Below are 12,325 nucleotides of genomic sequence, written 5' to 3'. Positions count from 1 at the left end.
TGCCTGTGGGCTTTTGTGCAGTTTTCATTCTTAAAAAATGGCTTTGAAGCTGCAGCTCTTCAAACCCAAAGCTGCCTAATGAGCAGCACAGAGAACTAGCAAATAATGTAAATCCACTGTGAACTGAGGCTAACCCAGCACCTCAAAGTTCCTTGCAATGGGAAGCCCTACTCTTTGGCCAGTCCTAGTGCTGCAGTCTCTAGAGAATTCTCTCAGCCTTGTTTTTTTGGCCTTTTTACATTATTTTCTGAGCAATGTAAAAGACAGATATCCTTTAGGTGCCATGTTATATAATGAAGAGTGGGAGTTGTCACAGAAACTGCCTTCAGCGACCACCTGGGCACAGAGGGCAGAGGATTGTGTCCCAACTCTGAGCATTGCCTATGGAGCCCTCATAGCTTGAGCAGGGAATAAAACAACCTCTAGGGACAGTACTATCTTTTGTCATTTGTGACATTCCCTGTAAAGCTGGTGGACACTTGACCATGCTATCTGTGTCTGCAGACTAAGGTTGGCCTAAAGGAGGAATGATGGCATTTTTCTTATTTACCAGATACAGCTGGCAGTCATTTTCTTTCAGGCACTCAGCATGTCACTGAGTGAGAGTTGATGTAGCTATTAGTGTTTAAATACAAGCGGAAAAGGTACCTCTATCAAAAGGCAACCAGATCACTACTGTGACAAACACAGCAACCTGTCTTCAAGAAGACTATTCTTTCTCAACAAATACAGAAAAAAGATTTCCATCTCTCCACAGAGCACTAAATATACAGCTGAGAGCATGGCTCTAAGTAACCAGTTATTTGCTTACCAGCTTCACCTTGTATCATCTAATTAAAGAAGAAAAAAAGCATGCCTTTTCTGGTGGGTGCAAGGTTTTTCTACATGATAGGAGACGGATGTTGCATGTCTACGTGGCAGCAGTGGCAGGAAATAGGTGAAATGTAACATGAAAACTGAGAGTTGCCAATGACTGAGACAGCCAGTTTGACTACGCTGCCTCCACAACTATGCTATTCTAATATGCCACTACTGTAAAGGCTGGTGAGACAGGGAAATGCAAGAAATTCACAAGCAGATTCAGCTTTGCAGAGCAGAAGCACCAGGAGAAAGAAAAGTGAAATCTGTTTCTGGAGAGGTCCACGGGGTCTCCCATTTTTCACTGCCACAACACATGCGAAATGATGACATTTTGTTCATGTCTGCCTGACACAGTTCCAAAGTCAGGCTGTGGCAGCACTCTGTATCAAAGCTGTTAATGCAAGTAATTACTTTTAGAGGATAAAATCTCTATTCTTTCATTATACCTTCAGAAATGCCCATTAAAAATCTCAGAAGACTCGGAAATTAAAATATATTAATAGGAACATAATTAAGTACTTATTGCTTTTGACATTTAAAACAAGCTAACCAGATGGCAAGGAAAAATCTCAGAAAGAGTCTTTCAATGAGCTATTTAGATTTAATTAATATACAGTAACTAGCTCATTAAAGCTAAGTTAAATGCTTATTTGAGACAAATTGTAACCTCTTTTGTATTATAGTTTCCATTTTCCGTAGCTGGCAGAGCAACAAATTACACTTCTGAAAGCTAGCAAACAAAATGTTTTACATGTTTATTCTCTCTGATTACCTCTGTGGTGAAGAATGAAGGGTCAAAAATGGGAGTAAATTGGGTGGCATTGCCCTAAAAGCAGCATAACAAACATGCATTCTCTCCTATGCCAGGAGAAATCCCTCTGTCAGTCACAGAGTAAATTCAGTGTCAAGTTCAGGTGAGCATGGGAAGTCCCCAGCCTCTGCAGGAGGTGCCCTCCTGCCCCACAGGGCAATCCCAGGGGATATTCACAAGGAAATGAGCAGTGCCTCTATTGCCACTTCTAGTCCCTTCCCCCCTCCACTGTGAGAGCAAAGGAGCAAAACCAGGGACAACGAGGAGGTGGGATGTCAGGCATGGCACAGAGGAGAAGTAAAACTTGCATGGTAACCATGAGGAATTCTGGCACGCATTTCTTTAGCATCTCACCTGAGTTACTTTCCTTTCCTTTTAGGAAAAGAATATCCCTTTCAGAAACTCTAGAACAGTCCTCACAGGCAGGCCTGTACACCTTCCAGAAGTTTTGTTATAGCAACAAATGATATGACCTAAAGTATATATGTCAAAGGATTTCCCTGGAGAGGAGGGATTTTAACTTTCTAAATTTGTGGCTCTAATCATTTTCCATGGAGGGTTGACTTCCTAGGGGTGGATTGCTGCTCGTATTTAGAAACTTGATTTTCTTAGTCACATCGCATGCACCTATTAAAAGTAGCCCATACTTTCAACTAAAAGCCATAAGTAAAAACCACAAATCAACCAACATGTAATAAAGATACTATGCACAGGAAAGTATCTAGTAAAAGGTTATTCTTTCTTCTCTAGCTCCACTCAGCATAACATCTGCCAAGAGCAGCTGTTTCTAAAAGTCTGCAACTGTAAGGCCAGTTCTTATCTTCAAAAAAGTCTTTGCTTCACTATTTTGATCAGAAAATCCTTCTCATATTCCTACAGCACAGATTTATTCTGAAGCTATGGGAATCTCTTAGGGAAAGTATCAGACTGTAGTTATTTTTTATTAACTTCACATAGGTATTGTTACCAAATATTGTGCTATTTAGACCTTTATATTTTGTACAGCTGTATTGTTACAGGTTTTCTCTCTGTCACTGAGCTAACAGCTCATAAATAGGGCTGGTACCTAAGCTCAGGTTAATACTTAGAATTTCTGCCAGCCAAGCTGACAAAGTGTGATTTGTTTACATTTGTGTATCAAAGATTTAGATGCATTAATATTGGAGAATGAGTCTTTCATTAATATATCTTTCATTTGTGGAATTATTATAATTTATACAAGAAAAATCAATATCCTTCTTTGGTATATATTGCATCTCTTCTAGGAAAGTTCCCAGATCTAAGAATTCCAGCCAGCTTTGCCAAGCTTAGACATGGTCTGCAATTGCTGCTTCAGTGCTGGTGATGTGAATTTACTTCTTTTAATATAGGAACACTATGAGCTACTTTGATTATGTTAAATGACTAGGAAAAACAACATGAAAATTAGTGAGATTATTTTTTCCTTAATTTCTTTATTTTCTTAAATAAACAGCCTTCTGCATTTCATATTTCGAGCTCTTACCAAAAGCAGACATATCAAAATTCTAAGACTGCTTTTTTTTCCCCAGTTCCACAAAAGTGTGCAAAATGGTCCAAACAGATGTATTCTGATGTGATTACAAACCCCATTCTGACATCCGAGTGCTTTAGCTGGTATGCCTGGCTGAATGGTTGAATCAGGCCAGCGGCACATTGTATGTCAACAAAAAGTAGGAAACATTTTGGCTAGCAGTGCTTGCAGTGTATGTGTGGGGAGAGAGGAAGGGAGAAGAGGGAATGGCCAAACTCAGCAAGAGACAGCGATGGAGAAAGAGCAGCAGTGATGGCCTGACATTGTGAAAGCCACAACCCCCAGGTCCCACCAAATTACTTGGGCATTTATTCAGGCGTTTGTTCAAAATAAAGATTAGCTCTGTCACCCCATAGCTCCCACCATCCCATTGCCCATGTCTCAGCAGACACCCCAGGCTATCCTGGAGGAGTCGGGTTTACCTGGGCTCCAGGTTGGTGGGGGCAGACTCAGCCATGGTGGGAAAGCCTGGGAACCCTGTTAGCAGCCGTGGAGGCGGCACGGCTTTGCTCCTGCTCTGCCCTGGGGAGGGACGGGAACTGCAGCCAGGCCCAGCAGCCAGCACCCTTTCTTTCACAGAGCTGCAGTCGATTTTTCCCGGCCATCCATTGTACCTTGACAAAGGCCTAAGACAATAGGCCGAGTGACACACAAACAGAAGTGTAGCTGCTTCACAATATACACCTCTAACAGCAGGCCTTACTACCATGACTCTGTATTTATGTAATTTACCAGGAGCACATTGTTTCTTTCCTTTCACAACCCCATTGACTCCCCTGACAGCCATTCGAGAAGTACAGGCCTAAGACACATGTATATGATGCACTTCATTCTTCCCTGATCTGTCAGTAAAACACTGAGCACCCTGTGTACATGTGTTACTTAGAGAAGCTCTGTGAAAATCTCCCCCTTTTTTAAAACTCCTATGGAAATTATTAATTACATCTGCAGCTGACGAAGTATCATTAGCAGCACAGTTCCCAAGCACAGGATGGAATAAAAAGTATTTCTCACTGACAAAAGGATGTGTCATGAAACTGTATTATGGATGCATATTTAATGACAACATGTTTGTATAGCATCCTAACACTTGGTAACTTCCCTTCCTTAGTTCAAGACTTCAGTGTATTAATAAGGTCTGCCAAACCTTCTTAGAATCCTTTTAAATTATTTTATCCAAACGACTGTGTCTTGAACTTTTTTTTTAAATGCAGCATTAAAAATCTCTGCGAGTTTTCTTTCAAAAGCCAATTTAAATAAACCCCTGAAAACTATCTTCTAAGTATCATTGTAATGATGTTCATCTAAAGCAATTTCAGATTCAATTAACTGCAGTTTCATCTGAGAAATGTTCCTGCTTGAAAAAATGAGAAAATTTCATTTTATTTCGAAAAGGAGTGGTTGGGTACATTGTAAACAAAACCAAACATGTTAAATTACCCATCTGAATGCTGACAATGGAATAATTGAACTTTGACCTTTCATCTTCTGCAGAGCAATGCAAATACAATGCAGTTCAGATCTGTACATTTTTTTCTTACATGAGTCTAAATAAACAGGAGCTTCAAAGACAATTCTTCCATTTTTCATTAAAGTCAAGATATGAAGCTTGAAAATAAATTAATGGAAATAAGATGGTGTTATGCAGCCAACAAATGCATTTGGTAAGCCTGAAGCAAAAAAATAATCATTAGAAAAAACCTCTGCAACCTGAACTTAAAAGTCATCAGGTCATCAATATCAAAAAAGTATAAAAACATGAACCAAACATCAAGTCTATCACTTCTTCTGTAGGTAACCTCGCTGCCAGGAACCCAACTTAAGCTATCTCTGCAATGACAATCTTCATAATGAAGTTTTATTATTGAGTCACCACTGTTTCTATATAGCACCTTTGATAAAAGTGTCCAACATGATCATATTTATTTAATATCTTATCTGTCCTCCTCACATCTGGTCCGGTGACAGCGACAAAAGCAGTCTTTCAGCTTGTTTAGTTTTTCCAAGTTAATGTCTTTTACTCACCATGAGCCTTGGCTCAGACCTGAAGGTTTTCCAAATTGTCTGCTCTCAGGGAACATGCAAGACGTTCAGTCTCCAGGATCAGATACGTTTCAGTTGTTATGGCAAAGGTCATTGGTACAGGCACTACAGCAATGCAGGAAATACCACACTGGGGTAGCCTTGAATCTTGTCATCATCAGGGGCCTGTACTTGTAATTCAGAGGAAGAGGGAAAGAATTTTACCGATAAGAAAATTTAAAAACACAGCATATCAAGAAATACATTTTTCTCTTGCTCCCAGTTAAGTCTCTGTCAATACAGTGGATCAAACAAGTATGTCTTCTAATAGACATGTTTGAAAATTAATGAAAATGTGTTCTTGATATAAGCTTACTGGCTAATACGTCAATATTCATACAAACATGGCAAGTGAAAATGCATTTAGGTGAGTAAATGGGACAGGGTTTTTTTGAGTATTCAGTTAGCAGTAGATATTGCACATTTTTTACCAAATGTCTGCTCTGCATCTCTGATTTTTATCTAGTATAAATCAATGTGGCTTGAACTAAATCAATGGAGGTATGCTAATTTACACAGGTCTCAGGTCTGGAGCATTGATTCTTTTACTAGATGTTAGAATGTTCCATTCTGGATAGATTCATGAGCCACTGATTAGTAATTTTTTATATCTACTTTCTAAAGAGAAGCAACACATTTATTTCTTTCTATTTTCTGGCAGAGAATTATTTTATTCCTGATTTAATTTTTTTTTTATGGCTGCTCTAGTTCTTATTCCCCCACACACACTTCAGTCCATTACAATTTGCAGTTCAGTGTGTATCTGAGGTGACAAATATTCTTTTATCAGCTCTTTAACTGCCCTTTGCTCCTGGCTTTGCTAATTGTTATCCTTAAAAATTTTCCTGATTTCTGCATAAGGCTTCCTGATGACCTGTTATCCTACATACTGCAAACTGAGGAGAAATAACTACTATGAATTTCTCCCACTTGAGACTTCTCACATATTGACCCACCTGTTTCATTTTATGGCACACTTGTCATTTTTTCTAATGTTTCTATAATTGTTTTTACAGAAATACTCATTTTCCCAACTTGTTCCTGAATGTCATTATTTTAGTATGGGTTTTTATGGTTTCTTATATTTTAAGGCTACAGCATCCATGACTAAACTTACTTAAACCCCTTTCTAGCTTCCTCTTATCCTGATTTTGTTTTTCTTTCCACCAATCTTCCCTTCATATCTTCATGAGTTTTTAAAATATTTCTCTGGTTTTTTTTATAATAAACAATTGCAATTGTTGTTGTAACCTGTGTGTGTCCAATAAAGTAAAAGTGGGGTGGAGGGAGATTAAATTTTCCTGTTCTTATTCTAGCAGCTTTCAAACCAATATCACCAGGCACTTCTAGAAATACATTTTTCAGCTTGCCATAGGGACTGTATTTTAAATTATTGCTACCCTTTGCATTTCTTCATGGAACAAAATTAACGTGTGATTCATATTTTCTTTTAGGGATTTTCATATAAAGCTTTCCTAGTTGAAGTGCTAGATGCATTTCTTATTTGTATAGGGGTTCCTGGAGATCTTCAGGAGAAATTCTTTCTTTACATTCTGCAGCTAGTAGCATAGTAAAGGTACCCTACAAGACAGCTGACTAGAATCATCTGTAAAGAAATTGGACACTAGGTATATTTATCTTTGTTTGACTTAAAATAAAACATAACATTTCCTACAGAAGAAAACACTGATTTTTTTTTCTGCTCATATATTGCTTCTCCTGAAATTTTGGAATCCAATAGACTTTCGTGAGCCTAGCCAGCTCTCCTGCCTTCTGATGAGTCAGGTACCCAGGTAGCCTATTCACAAGCAGATGGACAGCTGGACAGCTGAAAGCCCTACCAGTTGGCAAACTGGTGAGCCTCACTATCCCCAGGACGGTCATTTTGAGAACCCCAGGAGACAGGCAGACCAAAGAGACAGGGCCTGGCTTGCAAGACTTAAGGATCGTGGGGAATAAGGCAACCTATCTAATGATCCATCTGGGCATAAGGACATCGCGAGGAGTGGAGGAGGCCTGTGGCGGACAGATGAATGAATTTTTTGCCTTAAACATTTCTTGGTGCATGGGGTGCAGGCAGGCCATAACCCCGGACAAGCCATCTGTCCCTGGCGGAAACAGGACTGGGCTGCTGCGACCCCTGAGATGGTCTCCCTGCGACCACCCGGAACACACCGAGCCTGCACTGAACGAGACCACAGTCGGGCAGAGACTTTGGGATCTGTTTTTAGCACAACTTCTATAAAACTTGCTTGGCATGAGTGGCTAAATTTGCTGAAGCCTTAGGCCGCACTCCCTAGTTTGGTGAGAAAGGGCCCCAGAGCTGGTGCAGGCGGGAACGATAAGGGAGTTACCAGCAATTTGCATTCCTGTGCACTGCTGAAACAGTGCTAATTGCTGGAGTTACCACCTCTTTGTCAAGACCTTGAGAGATGATGGTGGGACCCGAGGAAGGAAGACACACCTGTCTGCAGAAACTGCAACAGAAAAGATAAGGGAGAAAAGAAACAGCCTGCCTAGGAACAACGATGAGATCCAATAAGGAGCAGGAGACCCCAGACCACGTGGGGGGGTGGGAAACTTAATTTGAAAAAGCTATAATTGCCCAGGGATCTCTTTGTTCAGGGTCCCTCTTTGGAGGTACCCAACTCAAGCTGTAACCACTGCACGCGTGTCATTCCGAGCTAACCTAGGGTCGGACCCAACTCGAGTTGTAATTACTGCACGCGCACCACCGAAACTTACACCCAGGGTGAAGAGGACCCACCTACCACCAGACAGGAGCCCCCCCACTGCCGAGACTCCCAAAGGAAGAGGACCAGCAGGACGCCCCTGGATCCACGGGTGGTGATATCTTTCTCTCTCTCTCTCTCTCTCTTTCCCCCTCTCTTTTGTTGAATGTTGGTAAGATCTGTTTTGTCTAGCTAGTTGCAGTATTCGCCATTGAATTATCCTATTTGACCACATGCCTTATCTTTGTGTTAATAAATCTTAAAACCGGTTGGCTGGTGTCGTTTCACCTTAATTCAGTCCAAGGGCATCACGAACTTGGTCGTTTGGCCCCAAGGGGAGGGAGGTCGTCCTGAACGACTCCTTTCGGGCCGCGACAAGGCCAGAAATATGGGAGATGGTAAGCCAGGAAGATTGGAGACAGTTGTCCTATGCCACCAGCAAGCAGAAAGCTTGCAGCTAGAGAATAAGTGGACAAATGGAAAACAGAAACAACAAAAACCCTAGGAACAACAATCAAAAACCCTAGGAAGCAGCATCACTGACAGCTTCTCCCCAGAGTTTTGAAAGAATTGACAAGTCCATGTGAAATATCTCAATCCATCAAAGCATCATTTTCTGACATATGAAAGTTCTGTCAGAAAATTGTCTTTGAGCAAAACTTTATGTTTGTGTTGCAAACAGCAGGAAAAGATATTTATACCTTAATGCAGTGTTGAGGAACGTTTTAGGCAGATATAACTGTATGCATCAGCATGCATTTAGAAATGAGTGAAAGCAACAGGAAATGCAAATATTCTTCACAGTTAGATTAAGGAGTCATGAAAGATCAAGCAGTTCAAACAAGAGCTCAGAGTTCCACAAACCAGTGGAAACATCAGTTAAAAATCCTGCCACCCACCCACTTCAGTGTGTATCTCACTGCAGTGAGCGGGTAGCTCACAGATACTAATTCACACACTCATGAACAACTGTGAAACTGCAGAGAGCAGATACTAGAGACAACGAATCATAATCATTCTTGCCTTAAAAAGTGCAGAGAAATATCCCAAAATCCATATGGAATTTCATGGCCAAGCAGTGCTGAGACTAAGTAGGGCCGATATGTCTGAGGAGTCAAAATATTAGCTCTTGCCTAGAGAAGGTGGAATCGTAGATGAGCTGCGTCCTGGACTTGATGTAATAAGGAAAGCCGTAAATAAAGCACAAGATCCTAGCCAGGCGGTAGGGCAGGAGCGTTCAACAAGTTTTCCTTGTGCACTTGAACTGTGTCTCAGAGAGTTTCAGCGCCAAGACAAGGCAGCTTTTTCAAAGCACTTCCTGCCTGAAAAAGAAGTAGAGTCTGAATAAGGGCAGGGCTGTTTCAGCAGCTAAGTAAAATAAACTGAGCCCGATAAAGTCTCACTAGGACTATAATCACATTGCAGGCCACATATTTCCTTCATCCCTGAGGCTGCCAATCATCCAAAAGGTCGAATAACTAATGGCTAAAATTTTCAGAAATAACCCCGATTCATTCTGGACTTGCACTTGAAATAATTCAACAGAGCCTCCTGTGGTTCTCACTAAAATTCAGGTTTCTTTGGAGCTTCTCAAATGTGGGAATTCAAAAAAACCAGAGAGGCACAATTCAATAACAGATTTTGAAAAATAAGCCTGCAAGGACAGGACTTAACATCTGTGTATTGCCCTTGCTAACTAAGGACCAGCTCTTCAACATAGCTTCAGTTCATTCAGTGTCATCATCTTGATGGAAGACACCCCAGGCTTTCGTTAGACATCCGTCTAACAAAAGACAGCTGTGGCTGAGGCTGTACAAACCACCTGTGCAGCTAAGGACAGTAAAATAGGAATACACTTTTATATCCAGGACAGCAGATTTTAATGCCTCAGGATTCATGCACACCCAAGGACTACTTCATACTGCGTATGAAAGTTATTTTCCAAAATGTTCTCACTTAAGGACTTTTTTGTCATGTAGATGTCCTTTTAGGAAGCTGACCTCGAGCTCTAATCTTCATTTTAAAAAGTGTAATGTTAGTGCAGTACAGCATTTATAACAGCGTGAATAGATACGATCAACAATTTAATATTTGGCTTTCAGCTTTCATGATTAGGGATCACATTTGTCCCGATGATGTTTTCAAAGGTATTTAGTGAATAATTTTAGTCACATTTCCTCTCAAGTCTTACTGATGACCTATATTATATAAATATATTACAAAAATGCATTCCTATACCTCGCAGAATGAGATTTATCTGACCTTTTCTGAGGAAGCACTCCAAGATGGGATGGCTGGGTGTATGAGTGAACCTAGAAGGCAGTGGAGCTGACCTCAGTCAGTGACTGGACTGCAAGGGTGGCCTGAAGGATTTGTTTGCCCATCTCCTGTACTGGTGCAACAGCTCTTTGCAGATGTGTTCTTCCCATGTCATGTTATAGTAGGAGAAGGACCTCCTTAATTTACACATGCCTGCAAGAGGCACAACAGGCTGAAAATGAAAAGAAGAAACAGCATGAAGTTGCAGCAGCTTTGACCTTCCCTCCAGTCACTCCTCCTTGCCTAGGTTGTCAGCAGTAGCGAGGGCACCTTTGGAGTAAGGCTGTACTTTCCAGATGAGTCAGGTCACATTTAAGTATATTTCTGGTGATGATACAAAGCAGTCCTGCACTGGAGGGTTTGTTCCAGAGGTTTCCTTCCTATAAGCGCCTGTTTTCAACTTACCTTTCTTCACATTGATTGTGATCCTGCTCTTCAGCTGTAAACTGATATACCTTCATAAAAATCAACAGGACCACCCCAGTTCATATTTGCTGAAACTCTGTTTCTGTGGGTTGGATTCGTGTTTTTATTACGAATTTATGCAACACAGTGGACGACTTCTTCACAGTCAGAGCACCTAGGTGCCAAGAGTACAATAATGTGTCTTCACGTAAATGAAAGGGTTTAGTGCAAACCCACTCTATGATATAGAACTTAGTTAATATACTGACATAATAAAACTGAAGATCAGAAAGAATTGTTATGATCATCTCATCTGTCCCCCTGCAGATTACAGGCCATAAAATTTCATTCTGAAATTCATTCTGAAAGCGGCCTGCATCAGCCGCTATTTTTTCTAATAGACTTAATATTGGGAACACTGATTATGACATTCTCATTTCATTCTTAAGAAATAAAAAAGTTGCTCTGGTTTCTCCTTTTTGTTACTATCAGACTGGCTCAATATTTGTAGTTTCTTGCTGTCGGTGCTCGGAAAGAGTCACTCCGATGATAGACATTTTAATACCTTCTATCATCTACTGTCTTCAGGACCTAGAACCATGAATTAAAACTGAAAAACGCTGGAACATACAGACAGCTGTGCTAGCATTAATGAGCTGTTTCGGCGTTAAAGATTTAAAAGCCTTTGGATAAATGCGGACAACGTATGTGAAAAGAATTTCCATAGCGCACATGCAATCCACAGAGGCTTAACTTGTGATTTGTTCTTACAGAAATCTATATGGGCATAGTGATAGACACCCCATGAAAAAATGGCATAAACAAGAAGCACCTAGACCTAACCTGACAACATGTCCACGGATGGGGGGAACCAGACAAACTTCCGACTGAACCTCAGAAAGCATATTCACAGTCTTCAGGAAGGCTATTGCTATGTTTTCAGTGAATAACCTGTAGGTCATATAAGTCACCTCACTTCAACAAGTTTTGAAAATAGGTTCTCAGTATTCTTCTCATGCAGATTTCACATAACCTTCACAAAGATAGAAGCAGGCAAAAATCGGAGGAAGTGGCACTCTGGAAAGGGAGCAGGAGCAAGCTATAGAGTACATACTAAGGATTAGAATAAAACGGAGGGCTTGGAATAAATTGTCTGCTGTTTTGCCTAAACATGGTAAATTGGTAACTCAGAAGTTAAACATATGTAAATACTATTTGCCTTTTTTCTTTTCTTTTCTTTTCTCTTTTCTTTTCTTTTCTTATCTTTTCTTTATTCTTTTCTTTTCCCAGAATATTTTCCTTCAGTTTCCTCATTACTTTGGGTTTCAGAATATCTCCCTCCTGAGCCATCTGGAATTTAGTCAAGAAAGAAAAAAGAGACTCCAAAGGCCCAGGGGAACAGAATGGACAAACCCGGCTCTGACTCTATGTTTTTGTATGCCTAAAATGCCTTTTGAAACAAATGGGTATTTGGGGGCATAGAGAGTATATTTTAAGCTCCACAACTGACTGCCATTACAGTATTCATATTCCTGATAGGATTACACAGATGCAGGTTTATCT

General features: G+C 40.5%; 1 long non-coding RNA gene across 5 annotated transcripts in view; it reads right to left on the bottom strand.

The window, feature by feature from the left end:
- LOC112984584 (uncharacterized) overlaps positions 1–12,325 on the bottom strand; it is a 181,950-nt gene that overhangs the window by 19,828 nt on the left and 149,797 nt on the right. For all 5 annotated transcript variants that reach the window (XR_010388489.1, XR_010388487.1, XR_010388488.1 and 2 more), the window contains 3 exons: positions 10,301–10,529; positions 9,062–9,360; positions 5,250–5,432 (listed from right to left, as the gene is read on the bottom strand). This is a non-coding gene — a long non-coding RNA (uncharacterized LOC112984584). The remainder of the gene's footprint in view (positions 1–5,249; positions 5,433–9,061; positions 9,361–10,300; positions 10,530–12,325) is intronic.

Source organism: Dromaius novaehollandiae, chromosome 3 (assembly GCF_036370855.1).
Source record: "Dromaius novaehollandiae isolate bDroNov1 chromosome 3, bDroNov1.hap1, whole genome shotgun sequence".
In the NCBI taxonomy this organism is placed as follows: Eukaryota; Metazoa; Chordata; class Aves; order Casuariiformes; family Dromaiidae; genus Dromaius; species Dromaius novaehollandiae.
The sequence above is the reverse complement of the archived record's forward strand: the minus strand, read 5'-3'. Positions and strand labels throughout refer to the sequence as shown.